Source organism: Pithys albifrons, chromosome 8 (genome assembly GCF_047495875.1).
Source record: "Pithys albifrons albifrons isolate INPA30051 chromosome 8, PitAlb_v1, whole genome shotgun sequence".
NCBI lineage: Eukaryota > Metazoa > Chordata > Aves > Passeriformes > Thamnophilidae > Pithys > Pithys albifrons.
Window position 1 is genome coordinate 4,515,959 of NC_092465.1, and position 12,486 is coordinate 4,528,444.

Below are 12,486 nucleotides of genomic sequence, written 5' to 3' on the forward strand. Positions count from 1 at the left end.
ACAAAACTCCAGAACTGTCTTCATAAAATGTCTCTGTCATTTCCTTCCTCCCTCACAAAGGAAAGGAGTTTAGTAACATCCTGAGCAGCAAACAAGCAAGCACAGGTGTTAAGCTCTGTGCCCTGCCCAGGAGCAGCTTCGGTAACTGGTGTCTGATTCAGCACCAAATACAGCAGTGGTTTTGCTCAGGGTGGGGCAGGAAAAGAAATCCAAAACAAAGAGTGAGTACACACTTGAAACACATCTCTTCAACTCTAAGCCACATTCACTTCTGCTTTTCCTTCCTCCTCGTCTCCCCCTCCCCTCTTATTAAGTTGCAGTTGTACTTAAAACTGAAGAATGTCTTGGGGAAGGAATTAGAAGTCCCTTTAAGTTCGTCTGTTTGAGGACTGTGACTGTTTAGTATATCAGGCACAGGCTTTGGAAGAAATATTCATGAAAATCACAGTACAAACCCACAATACCCAGCTTAACTACAATTGAATGATTTAATACCTGTCAATCTCAAATGGCAGGAAGAGTTATATTGGGTCTTAAACAACCTTAAACCACCAACCATAGCAGTATCAAACTTGTTAGTTAATTTATTGAAGAAATGCTTCAGTAGGTATCCGTGCACTGTGTGAGTTAATGCAACTTGCACATACACACAGTAGTTTAGAAGATAGTTTGGAGAATACCAATATCTGTTTAACCCTCTGACATCTTTCCTACTTAATTCACAAAACATTTCTTTCTCATGCAAACTAAGCTGAATGAAAATACAGACAAACGAAGAGGAAAAGGTCAACATTTTCAAGCATGTATGAATTTTGGTTCTTAGTTTCTGCAAACAGGACTCACTTCTACACCTGTCAGGCCTCAGCACTGCCAGATGACTTTGGCATGAGACAATAATGCCCTGAAAAATCTGCTCCAGAATGCCCTGACTGCATCTACAGGCTGAGACCAAGCATAGGCTACATCTGCCCCATAGCCAGTTTGCAATATGTAAATATCCATACCCAGGAAATTAATTTCTGATTTTCTCATTAAGGCAGCCTTCCTAATAAAAATCCAGTTTTGTTCCTTTTGCTCCTGTTTCAGCCAGCCTGGAAGGTCTCAACCCAAGGAGCTTCAAATTGTGATAAGGATGATGTGAGTCCACAGGCTCTGTGACAAGAGGTCTCACTCTTAAAATAAAAATAGCTCAGAATTGAGGAAGTCCAGTGTAAATGAGGCACTAGCAGTGTTTGTTTCGTAGTCAGTCTCCAAAACAACTTTTTATAGTATTTCTCAAAGGCAGGAAGATTGACAGAGGCATGTCGAGTGCGTGAAGGCACAATCTTAACAACCAGTACAGTAAAGGAACAACCACCTCTGTCTTTCAGACATTGGTAAGAGAGCTGGCAGTGAAATTAAGATTGAGCCTGCTGGTTAAAGTAGATAAACTTTTTGAGAAGGTTTCAGAAACAGGTAACACCAATGTCTTCTCAGCTAGACCCAGCTCCCAGGTTCCCAAATGCACACCCAAAAGGGAGCTGTGCTGTTGTGAGCAAGCTGAAGGCATCAGGCCATCAGCCCACTCTGAGCCTCAGAGGTCATTATTTCAATTAGTTTGATGGTGACAAACCTATTGGGAGCCACCACAGGATGGAAAAAGGGACAGTTTTTGCAGGTTATGCAACAAGGTAAAGAAATCTACTGCAACACTCTGAATGGCACTTGAAATATCATGGAAAATCTGGACAAAAATTTTCACCCATCTGCTTTCTTCAGGACTAAAGCTATCAACAAATGAATCAGGAAAATTATCAAAGCATGTTCATATATATATACAGTATCCATCAGCACCACTTTCTGTCTTTGGAGCACTAAGAAATAGGTGTGATGTATCCATGTGAAAGTCTTAGGAGATGAGTGGAATGTAGAGACTTCAGCTCAGGTGAGACTTTGTTTGGACTGAACACTCATACAGGATTAGGATATATTCTGTACAACTGCCATGTTTTTAGTTACAAGTTAAGAATACACTTAAGTGCTATGAGACTGTTACAACATCAAGAGAGACTGTTTGGCCACATGCAGGCTTTAACAGCTCATGAAATGGTTCACAACTCAAACTGATTGAGCTGACACAGCACAGAGGCATCTAGCAAAAAAAAAGTCAAGAGAAATAGGCAAGTATCAGAAGTACACATTATGAGTATCAAAAAATTCAGAAGACACTGTCTATAACCCACTAACTCTGATGTGACTCAGTAAAATAGGCCATAATGCAGCAGTTCCCACTGCACAAAGTTAATGGAATTACTTAGGGAGACCCAAGCAGTCTTTGGGCAGCACAGGCAAAGCCACTGAGTGCAGCACTGGAGATCACGGTGGGTGCTCCACCCCTTGTGTGGAATGCTACATTTGAGAGCCTGCCTGAAGCTCTTCAATGCAAGGAAGTACTAATTTCTGGGCCCACAAACAGGCAGAGAACTCCAAACCAGAGCTGTGTACAGCTGCTGGGATTGATACAGCACCACATCAGAGATTGCGGGTTTGTGCCACACGAACACCAGGAGAAGAATCCAACCTTGCCTCTGTCACCATTTTAGTTGCTGGTTGCTGCTTCACTCCAAGTAGAGAGGAACATGCCTAAGACCATGATACAGCCCTCTCCTTTGCTGCCCTGGTGACAGGGACTACCAAGGGGCTCAAATGCTCAAGCTTGGTTGGAAGAATCTGGAGCATCATCCTTTCCAAGTTAAGATATCTTTGTGTCAAAGCAGAAGGAAGTTTCTACAACAAACGCTTCCAAAAAAAGCATTTTTTTCCCTCAATTCAGTAATAGTGTACAGCAGGAGCTTTAAAATACAGAGTGCTTCAGCTGTTCACTCTGTTTGGAAGGGAAAATGAACAAAATGTACATTACAGATGTAATTGGGTTGAGAGGTAAAGCGAACAAGAAATGCTGCTTTTAAATTAATTTCCTTTGGATACAAAGAGGCATGTTACAGAGAAAGGAAAAAAATGAAGAAACATATCTCTGAGAATTCAAACTACTTCACCAAATCTCACAGCTCTGTGGAAAATGCATTTCAAATTACTCTAAGACATTGCAGCAGAAACATAAAAACTACGACAAACACAGGCCAGGAAGAGAACAGGTTCTCTTTATACAATTTCCCTGTCTGTGCTGATTTGTGTATGCAGGCAGGACAGCTTTTTTTCTCCATAAAGTACCAAAAATATGAAATGCAATCTTACAGCATTACACTAAAATCTGTCTCCAATTAGCATGCATGATTCCAAAATGAGTTTCGAGCTGCATGTGATGTCTTTCAACTCTGACCCATACTTCCAAAAGAAAAGCAAGTTGCTTGTTAAGATAAGGTTATCAGTTACAATAATGGGCATGTGCCACAAAGTTTGCAGCAAACTATATGTTACTGGGAAAACAAATCTTCACCATAAAAAAAAATTTTGCTAATTCTGGCTGTCTTTTATGTGGCCCATAATCAAAAAATTTTCTTGTGTTATTTGAACATCTTCCTGAATTACTATTTCCTTGCAAAGCTGTGCAGGCCAGAAAGCTGTTTGCCCACTGACAGCAGTGCAATGTGACTTTTCTGATAGAAAACTTGAGTGAAATGGGGACTCAGGAGGTACAACCCTTTTCTGGGTAGCTCTGAAGCATTGGAGGAGTTAGTTTGGACTTAAACAGCCTCATGCAGGAAACAGGCAACCATGACATCTCCACTGAACATCTCCTCAAGGATCACCATTGAGTGCCCACAGAAAAACCAAGGACATTTTATGTAAAATGTCCTTTATGCCACCACATGTCCTCTCCCTGCTCAAGTAACTGCTAAGTATTAGAGTGGTATCAAACTTCATGATACTGAGCAAGGCAAGAGATCCCTCTGTCAATGTCTTCAGTCTCCAGCAATACCAAATATCAACTAGATACCTACCCTTACCACTCAGTGACTTTTATAGTGTCCATGGCTACTAATCACCTCCCTTGTGGTCACCAGCAGAGAAGCCAGTTAATCTAACAGTGCTAAACTGCTCTCAGAAAAGGCAAGTTCTGGGAAAAGTGACCTAATCTCATTTTCCAGCCAGGGCCACCAAACTTTTCTGCCTTTTGGGGACAAGTCAACTCAAGGAGGGATATAAGTGATTAGTGGTTTAGAGTACTAGAGAAGGTCAGATACAGTTGCCTCTTGCATAGGGTGCAACAGGTTTGCTAGATTCTGAACACTAATTTTACACAGCATTTCACATCTGTATCCTCTACACTTTTGGTAATTGCTTTCAAATTCACAAAAGCCAAGAGAAATAATTGTGCAATTAAAATAATCCAAGTTGAAATTCACACAGTCGTCATTGTTTTAAAAATCTTTAGTAACAGGTTTCTTAAACTGCAGTGAGATGAATTTAAGGCCCCTTACCTGCAGCCTCAGGGACGTTGTCGTCTCATCTCAAACTGCCATCAACCAGCAAGAGTTTTAACTATTTCAAAAGAACGGAAAACATGTAGGTCACATGTCTACAGACAGCCTTTGGGTTAATCTCCCTCAACTCATAAAGACAGAAAGAAAGCAGGAAAAAAAAAGTAAAACATAAAATAAAACCACTTCCTGCAAGAGCAGAAGTGAACCATCTCACCAGTGAGCAACTTACACCCAGGCTTAGTACAAAATTCATCCAGATTGGACAAAAAAATCCAAATCTTAAAGTAGGAGAGCAGCTAGTATGTGAAAATTGCAGCAAACAGGGAAGGTTAGCTTTTTCAGAAGGTAAACATGAGGTTTAGAAGGAAATGCTGAAAGGAATTAAAATGCTAAGCTTCAAGACAACTTCCCTTTTCTTACCTTCAATGAAACCCTTTGACTACTGAAATAAATAGCTTGCAACAAATCTGCTTTGCTATTTTGAAATATAGCTTTAGTAAACAGGACCCTTCCTGTACTGTAATAGCTGCACTGCTGTTTAGAATTAAAAAGTTACAAGTTCTGGAAAATCAGAGAGTTTTCTATTAAGAAAAATGACTAATACTATTGCCTGGCAGATGTCATTCGGATAAACACTTCTGTTTCTTAGATTTTCTGTTTTAACACTTCTCCATGTGCAGCCCTTGGAGAAGCACAGGCACCCACAGCTGCTGCCCTGCATCACTTCCTGCAGCATCTGACCCTGTAATGGTCCCTCTCAGGCAGGAGGAACCCAGAGAAACATCAAATTCAGGTGCAGCTCTGCACCTTTGTGGCTCTGCAAAAGCCCCTTCCTTGCATATGCCTTCCCCAGCATTTGCCCCATGGCCTTTTTTTTCAGCAAGGAACAATAATATCTCTCCAGGATTTCTAAGTCAACTTACCAGACAAGGGCGTGTCTTCCCGGAGCAGTGGGTGTTCCTGTGCAGGGCAGGATGGTGGTGCTGTGGGCATGACAATCATGGTGCTGGTCAGGCTGAAGAGCTCTCTGGTGATGCTTTGGCATCACTGAGGAATCTTTTCTGGTTGTCTGTCATAAAAAAAAAAAAAAAAGAAAAACAGCTGTCATTATGACTTGAGAAAATCCTGGCCAGTCTGATATTTAAGGATGCGTCCCAACCGTGAGGTGAAACGAACCTTGTTGACAAGGAATGCCCACAGATCTCCCCAGGAGTGTCCCACCTATGCAGATGTGCAACAAGAAAGTCACTGGGTGCCCTGAAGGAGGATCATGCAGAACAGTCCATGCAGAAATGGCCATAAAAATAATGGAGGTAGTGAAACTATCCTAATGTAGATTGGAACCAAGGAGTAAGGCTGTGGGTGGAGTGGAGCTTGGGAAGACCTAGAAGGAGATTCTGAGAAACTTTACAAGAAAGGACTGTTTTGCGGGCAGATCATTTCCTAAAAGGTATAAGAAAGTTCCTGTAGAAAGGAGCTTCAGTACATAATGCACTAACTGAAACACTGGGGAAGCAAGACCTTCAGGGACTCAAGAAATTCTGAAGTCCAGAACCAAAAAAGGGGAACATAGCACTGTCAAAGGAATGGCAGAGCTTTTGGGCTACAGAGTGACCCTTACACCATTATATTATAATTTTTTTTTTTAGTGACTATTACAATATCTATTTCATGGCCAAAACCAAGTTAAGCCAAAGGCCATACAAAGCCAGAACCATGACCATCCTTGTTCCCAAGCACTTGTCATATGGGCCAAAAGGTAACAGAGAGGTACAGGCAGAAGAGGGAGTGGAACAGCACAACAGCTGGTCTTCGTTGTTCTGCACTAAAATATCATTTCTTTGTAGGCAGGGCATTTTAGGGATGTATTTGAAAGAGGAACTTTTGCAATAAAATAATAGATGTTGTCTATGAACAACGATGAGTTGTTTCTCCCAGATTTGAGGAGACGAGACAGCAATACGGTGCTTTTCTGCAAACTAACCTCTAGTGTTTCAAGAACCTGCAGCAGCACTAATTGATTGCTAGGTCTTTTAAATCCAGTATATCTTCCAACTATCTTTGTCATATGAAATAAATTTTAATTGAAAAATCTATGGTAGCCTTGTGGATCTTAGGATTTTCCTCAAATAAAACCATTGACTGTATTTTTACAGTCACAAAATATTTATGAACAGTTTGGACAACAAAACTTCATCACTAAAACGTGAAGAAACCATCCTCAAACTTACAAAAACCTGCAGCAGAAGTTGCCTGTGTTACCTTGTCCAAACCCTGAATTACCAGGGATGTGACATTTCTCATGAAAATGTCTTTCACTGCACACCTAAAATTTCATGTCAAGTTGGATACTGTGTCTGATTCCCTTTGCGTCGACTTGACAGTATGTTAGCAATGACAAAATTCTATAAAAGGATGGCAGCTTTGCATGCAGCTCAAACTTATGCAGCACAAGCTTCCTGTGTGATCTCTGAAAGGCTGAAAATACTTTAGATGTAAGAAAAAAAAAAGGAAAAAGGAAAAAAAATGTCACTTTAACAAAATCTGAGAGATTATTTAATCTAAGTAAAACTAAACAGGAAACAGAAACTGCATAGGCACTACCTGGAGCAGACTGGTGCTCAATAAGCTGTGTGTGTGCTGTGCAAGTTCAAGATGGAGCATCATCTCTGAAGCTCTCATTCTTGTCCCTATTTCAGTGACTCATGGCATCATTGCTTATGTGACATGTCATCAAGTTGGTGAACATCCAGATTTCCACATCTCATACCACAGAGAATAGAGAATTAAGGCTAGAAAAGCAATTTTAAAAATCATTGTTGACTGAGGATGCTGAATGCCCAGCAACTGCTACCAACTGTTATAATAAATTCAAGCAACTTCATAAGATTTCTCAGGTGCTTGAACAGCAATTCTCAGACTTTTTCTGGACCAACAGTCTCTGGAGGGGGAAAGAAAACTTCTTTTTTTTTTTCTTTTTTTTTTTTTTTTTTTCTTTTTTTGCCTGGTTCTCTGTTGTGATGACTGGCAGGCAGCCTGTAGTCTGGCTTGTAAAGCAGACACCCAGTAGCAAATCTAATTCAGTGGTTCAATCAAGCCATAATAGACAATACAAACCCGACAGCACAAGCCTGGAAGAACAATTGTGCATCCAGTGGTTGGGTGCAGGAGAGAATAATTTTCTATTAATAAAAATAACTAAAGTTCCCAAATTTTGCAATTCACCATTAAAAAACCCAGGAAACTAGAAGACTGTGATAATTGTGGAATCACAGAATGATTTGAGTTGAAAGGGACCTTAAAAACCAACTTGTTCCAGACCCCTGCCATGGACAGGGTCACCTTCCACTAGACTAGGTTGCTCCAAGCCCCATCCAACCTGTCCTTGCATAACAAAAAGATAAAGAATTACTTCACAAGTTTTTCACCACAGAAGTGAAGTAGTAGTAAGTATTTGTAGTAAGTTTTAGAGTATTTAAATTAAAAAGGAGAATAAAGATTTTTGCCTGTATGGACAATAGATCACATTCCTGCTCAGAGCAATCATTTGCTCAGAGAACTGAAGTCCATTCAGTAGCTGTTACTTTTATGCTACAGGAGCTTTGAATATTTAATCCCCTCAAAAGTGTTTCTAGAAGCACATTCTTATGTATCAAGAAGGCCATACATGTGGCCATATAACAGCTCCAATACCTTATATTCCAACAGCAGCCTCTAATATTACCTGCTAGGGCAATAAATGCTCATTATGTAGAAGCCTGAATGTAAATGTCAATGTAAATATACAGTAATGGCTAAATTCCCACAGCCCTCTCAAACATAATATGCATTATAAACATTCTGGTATCATCTTCCAAAACCTTTTACTCTGAGATGATTTTCCTCCTAAACAATCCATTTTACTTACTGCAGTCTTTAAAGTGCAAAAGCCATTTTTAACAAAATGGTCACAGGTGGTAGAAAATAGATCTTTAGAGATTCTCCAGCAGTTTAGTGTTGGCTATATGGGAGGAACATATGCACTGTGACTAGAGGTCTAAAGCCCAGAACATTCACATTTTAAGAGAAAAATGATCTTGCATTAAATCACTTAATAGCTGAGCTGCAAAAGTTTTGATAACAGATAACAAAGCAGCAGGACAGAACTCTCTGAACATACAGTCACTTAGTTCATTTCACCTTAAAATGAGGTTTGGATTTAGGAATATTCATAACTAGAAAAAAAGAATATATATTGTTTGTTTAAGCCTCATTATTTTTCAGGCTTAGTTAATTTAACATTTTACTGTCAAAAAAAAAAAAAAGGCAGAGAACTGAAGTTACCACCAGGTAAGAAAGTTCTACATAAATCCAAGTTGATTCTTTTCCCACTCTCTTTCCCAGGTGTTTTAACACTTACTTTGAAGGCCAGCCTTGCCTAGGGCTATTTTTAATAGCTTAGAAAAGCCACTCCAACCCATTGTGTAGCCAGACCATACTAAAAAAAGAGACAAACCCTCAGCATATGTTGATGCATTATGTAAAGACTTTACTTGACAAGATTTAGTTACATGCAAGCTTGAAATGCAGTGTAAATGTATTTTCTGGAGTGCTAAAAGTACTACAATACCAAACTGCCAAAAAGGTGGTCTTACATCACACAATAAGGGCCCTTAAAAAGATGAGAGAGTTGTGAACGTTGGGAAACAATATCTCAGTCCATGTGCCTGTGATCAAGTCAGTTACAAAAATGGCCAATGTTTTCACAGCAAAGGAAGAGCACAGTTTCTGTCCTCAGTAGAAAAATGATGTTCCAGCTCGTGTTGTTTCTACCTCTGTGAAGAGTTTCAGCTGCATGGTGAACAGGTTCTAGTGGAGAAAGTCCCAAACCCTGTGAAATGTCATGCTGAGGATTGATACAGAAAAAAGCTGAGGTGTTCTGGGATATCTCCTCCTTTTGCTTCAGCCTTTGAGGAAGAAAAGACTCATTTCCACAGCTACAAACTCCCCATTGATAAAACTGAAAGAGAAATGTAAGCATGCAGCCACACAAAGCATTCACAAAAGCAATGTGGCCCCATCAAATCTAGTAGTTAGAATTGCTGGAGTAATCTCTTGTCTCTTCCTAATAGAGGTTTTATCTGTGGCAGACTCTGCTCTCACCCTGCTCCCTCCCACGCTGCCATCACAGAGTGTCAGAGCTGCCTGGGCACTGGGTGCCAGAAAAAAGAAGACAATAAATGCAAGAGAAAGTCAGATGCAGGATGTAAAACCCCTCTGCAGGCAGGTCATGATCCTGTCTTGTGTCCAGAAGCTTTCAGGGGAGACTGCACTGCCTGGAATGGACTGGGAAACAATAAAATAAATAAGTTTATCAAATACTTGAAACAGCTATTTGAATTCATTAGTTCAACATATCAGTTCCAATAGCTTCCTATGATTTTATTTGCTCATATCATGCATGGATACTTTGGTTTATGTGCATGACTTTACTCTGATGCCCTTTGTCCAGCTCCCTCCTTCTGACAGGCAATTGCCATTGTATATTTTCATGAGGTGTAAGAGATGTCAGGAAATCTTACAGGTTATTGGTGAAGTTATTGGTGAAGGGGAATACCCAGAGGCGAGGGGGAAAACAAAAGAAAGAAAAAAGAAATGCATCTCCAGTGCAACTAGTAAGCACAAGGCTGAGTACTAAATGTGTTGGCTCTTTACACTTCTTGGAAGATGCATTCACAGCAGCCACCTAAAGAAAATAAGGATATCTTTACTAAGAGCACTTTAATATATCTGTACAAATACATTTCATTTCAGCTTACTCTAAGCAGACAAAAATAGAAAACAGATAGCCCTCATTCTATAGCTTTTGAGCTTGTTCCAGTTTTTCAGTTCCTTTTAATCACTATTGTCTGTGGTCTCATAGACTTCCTTTTCCCTTGTTTCTTAACACCACTCTGTCCTCCTCTTTGCTCTGGTTCATGCTTGTTGTCTTACTTTTTTGAGCCCCTTTTTTATTTTATATCTGCCAAAATTAACAGAAACTCTCCTAAAGCAGGTCCACAGCACTGTCCTACTCTGCAGTTGCCTTTATGGGTCACCATGGAAGAATCACCTTTAGACTTCAACAGAGGTGCCTGGAGCCATGTTTTACAGCATTTCCACTCTTGCACGGTGGGGAGGGGGTTGTTTAGCAGAATTATAACAGTGCTAATTTCTTCTCAACCAGAATTAGACCTTCTGAGCTGTAAGAAATGCTCTTGCAGATCCATTATTTCTGTAAGTCCAGACAAGCTCTGCGACAGGACAAAGTGTAGCATTAGGAGTTCAAAAGGAAAGTGATATTCAGAGTTAGGGAATATTTTTAGGAGTATTTAGGATTTAGAAAAGAGTGAGAGAGGGAATCTCTCCTGCAGCCTTTTATGTGTTTATAAAGGCTCAATTAATTATAAATCATTCAGTCCACTTCCCCACCTGTGTTATCAATTCACCTTTATTTCAAGCGCCAGTTATCGTGACCCTCCTAATTCTTTGGAGCAAAAAATCATTAAACATTAGGTCTGTTGGGAAAAATACTCTCCATGAGGCTTTTTAATCCTGGCTCATTCTTCCCTTGTAACAAGGACTGCAAAACCAACTTGCACTCATTACTGATTTCTTCACACAGCAAAGAGTTCTTTTTGATAACCTTTAATGTCAGTGTGGTGGAGGCACCATCCCTTCTCCCCTTGTGCACAAGCTTGCACATCTAAAATAGGACCTTAATGAAAAAAAAATTAAATATTATAACTCCATAGTATATGTCATTATGATATATTGAATGCAAAGCAGCTGTTCCTGACAGATTTGGCATATAACAGGGGTAAAGTAATCTTACACAAATCATTATGTTCATTATATTGAATTAATAGATTAGAATTAGTCAGAGATGTTTTGTAAGACCATCTTACCCATAGAGCCCTTTATCTTTATATTCTAAGAGGTTTTGTTTTTCTTTTTTCTCCTCAAAATTCTGTGCAGAGAGGACATAAATGCCCTGATCACTTGGAGCATAAGCCCCTAAATTCATGGCTGTTGAGGCTCTTCCAATATAAGCATCCGAAGAAAAGGTACTTAAGGGAAATAGAAAATGACATCATTTTTTTTCCTGATCTTTTGAAGAATGATTTTTTTTTCTCCCCATCCTACAGGAACAGATTCTGGACTAATTTTTCCTACTAAAGGCTTTAAAGTCTAAAATTCATCAAACATCTTGTCCTCAGAGACAATGTCATCCAAGTTCAAAGGATCTATAGCCCTGCAAAGCTGATGTCTTATTTCAGAGCTAATGCCTTTGTTTTCATTGAATGTTTGATTTCATCAAATTAAACCACTTCTTACACTTTCTAGAAATGTGGAAAAAAACCCATAAAGACAGAACCAAACCTCTTGATTCTCTGGAGAAGAGCACAAATATATATACATATAGATGTACATCTATATCTTATTCATTAAATTGGTATGTTTTCTGTCTAATATTTTTTTCAGGAGAGACAAAAAAATTATTGGGGGGGGTCGTGTTTTTGAAGAGACATTGAGTTGAAAATAGCAGTTTATCAAGGCATTTGTTTCAATGAACATCATTATAATTAAGACCATGATTTCAGTAACTAAATATAAAAAGAACTTTTTGCAAGTAAAGTCTGGGTCTGATTACTGATGGAGTAACTTCAAGAGTTTTTTTAGTGAAACATTTCAATATTCATTCAGAAAAATGTCAGGATGACAGGTTTCAGCATGGAATTTTGGTGATTCATATGTTTTCTGGTATTTTATCTCTTCAATTTTAATATCCAGTTAAAGCTAGAAAGTTTGAATAAAATAAGAATACTAATGAAAATCAAGCAGTCATATGTTATATCCACATTTTCACAGAATTTAGGCTATTCCAAAAATTGACACATAACATCATCCTTCATCCATACCTGATACAGAGCAATAGAGAATCTTTCACTTATTAGTTAAATTTGAAAAGTTGACAGTCATTTCTTTTCAAATGTCAGTGTATTTGTCACTGCTGCCTTAAATGAAACTTAAATGGTACTCC

General features: G+C 39.2%; 1 protein-coding gene across 1 annotated transcript in view; it reads right to left on the bottom strand.

Annotated features, from left to right (window-relative positions):
• The window catches only part of ARHGAP15 (Rho GTPase activating protein 15), a 329,404-nt gene extending 324,836 nt beyond the window's left edge, over positions 1–4,568 (bottom strand). The window contains exon 1 of the mRNA XM_071562294.1: positions 4,422–4,568. The gene's annotated coding sequence lies outside the window, so the exon portion shown is untranslated. The remainder of the gene's footprint in view (positions 1–4,421) is intronic.
• Positions 4,569–12,486: the final 7,918 nt, after the last annotated feature.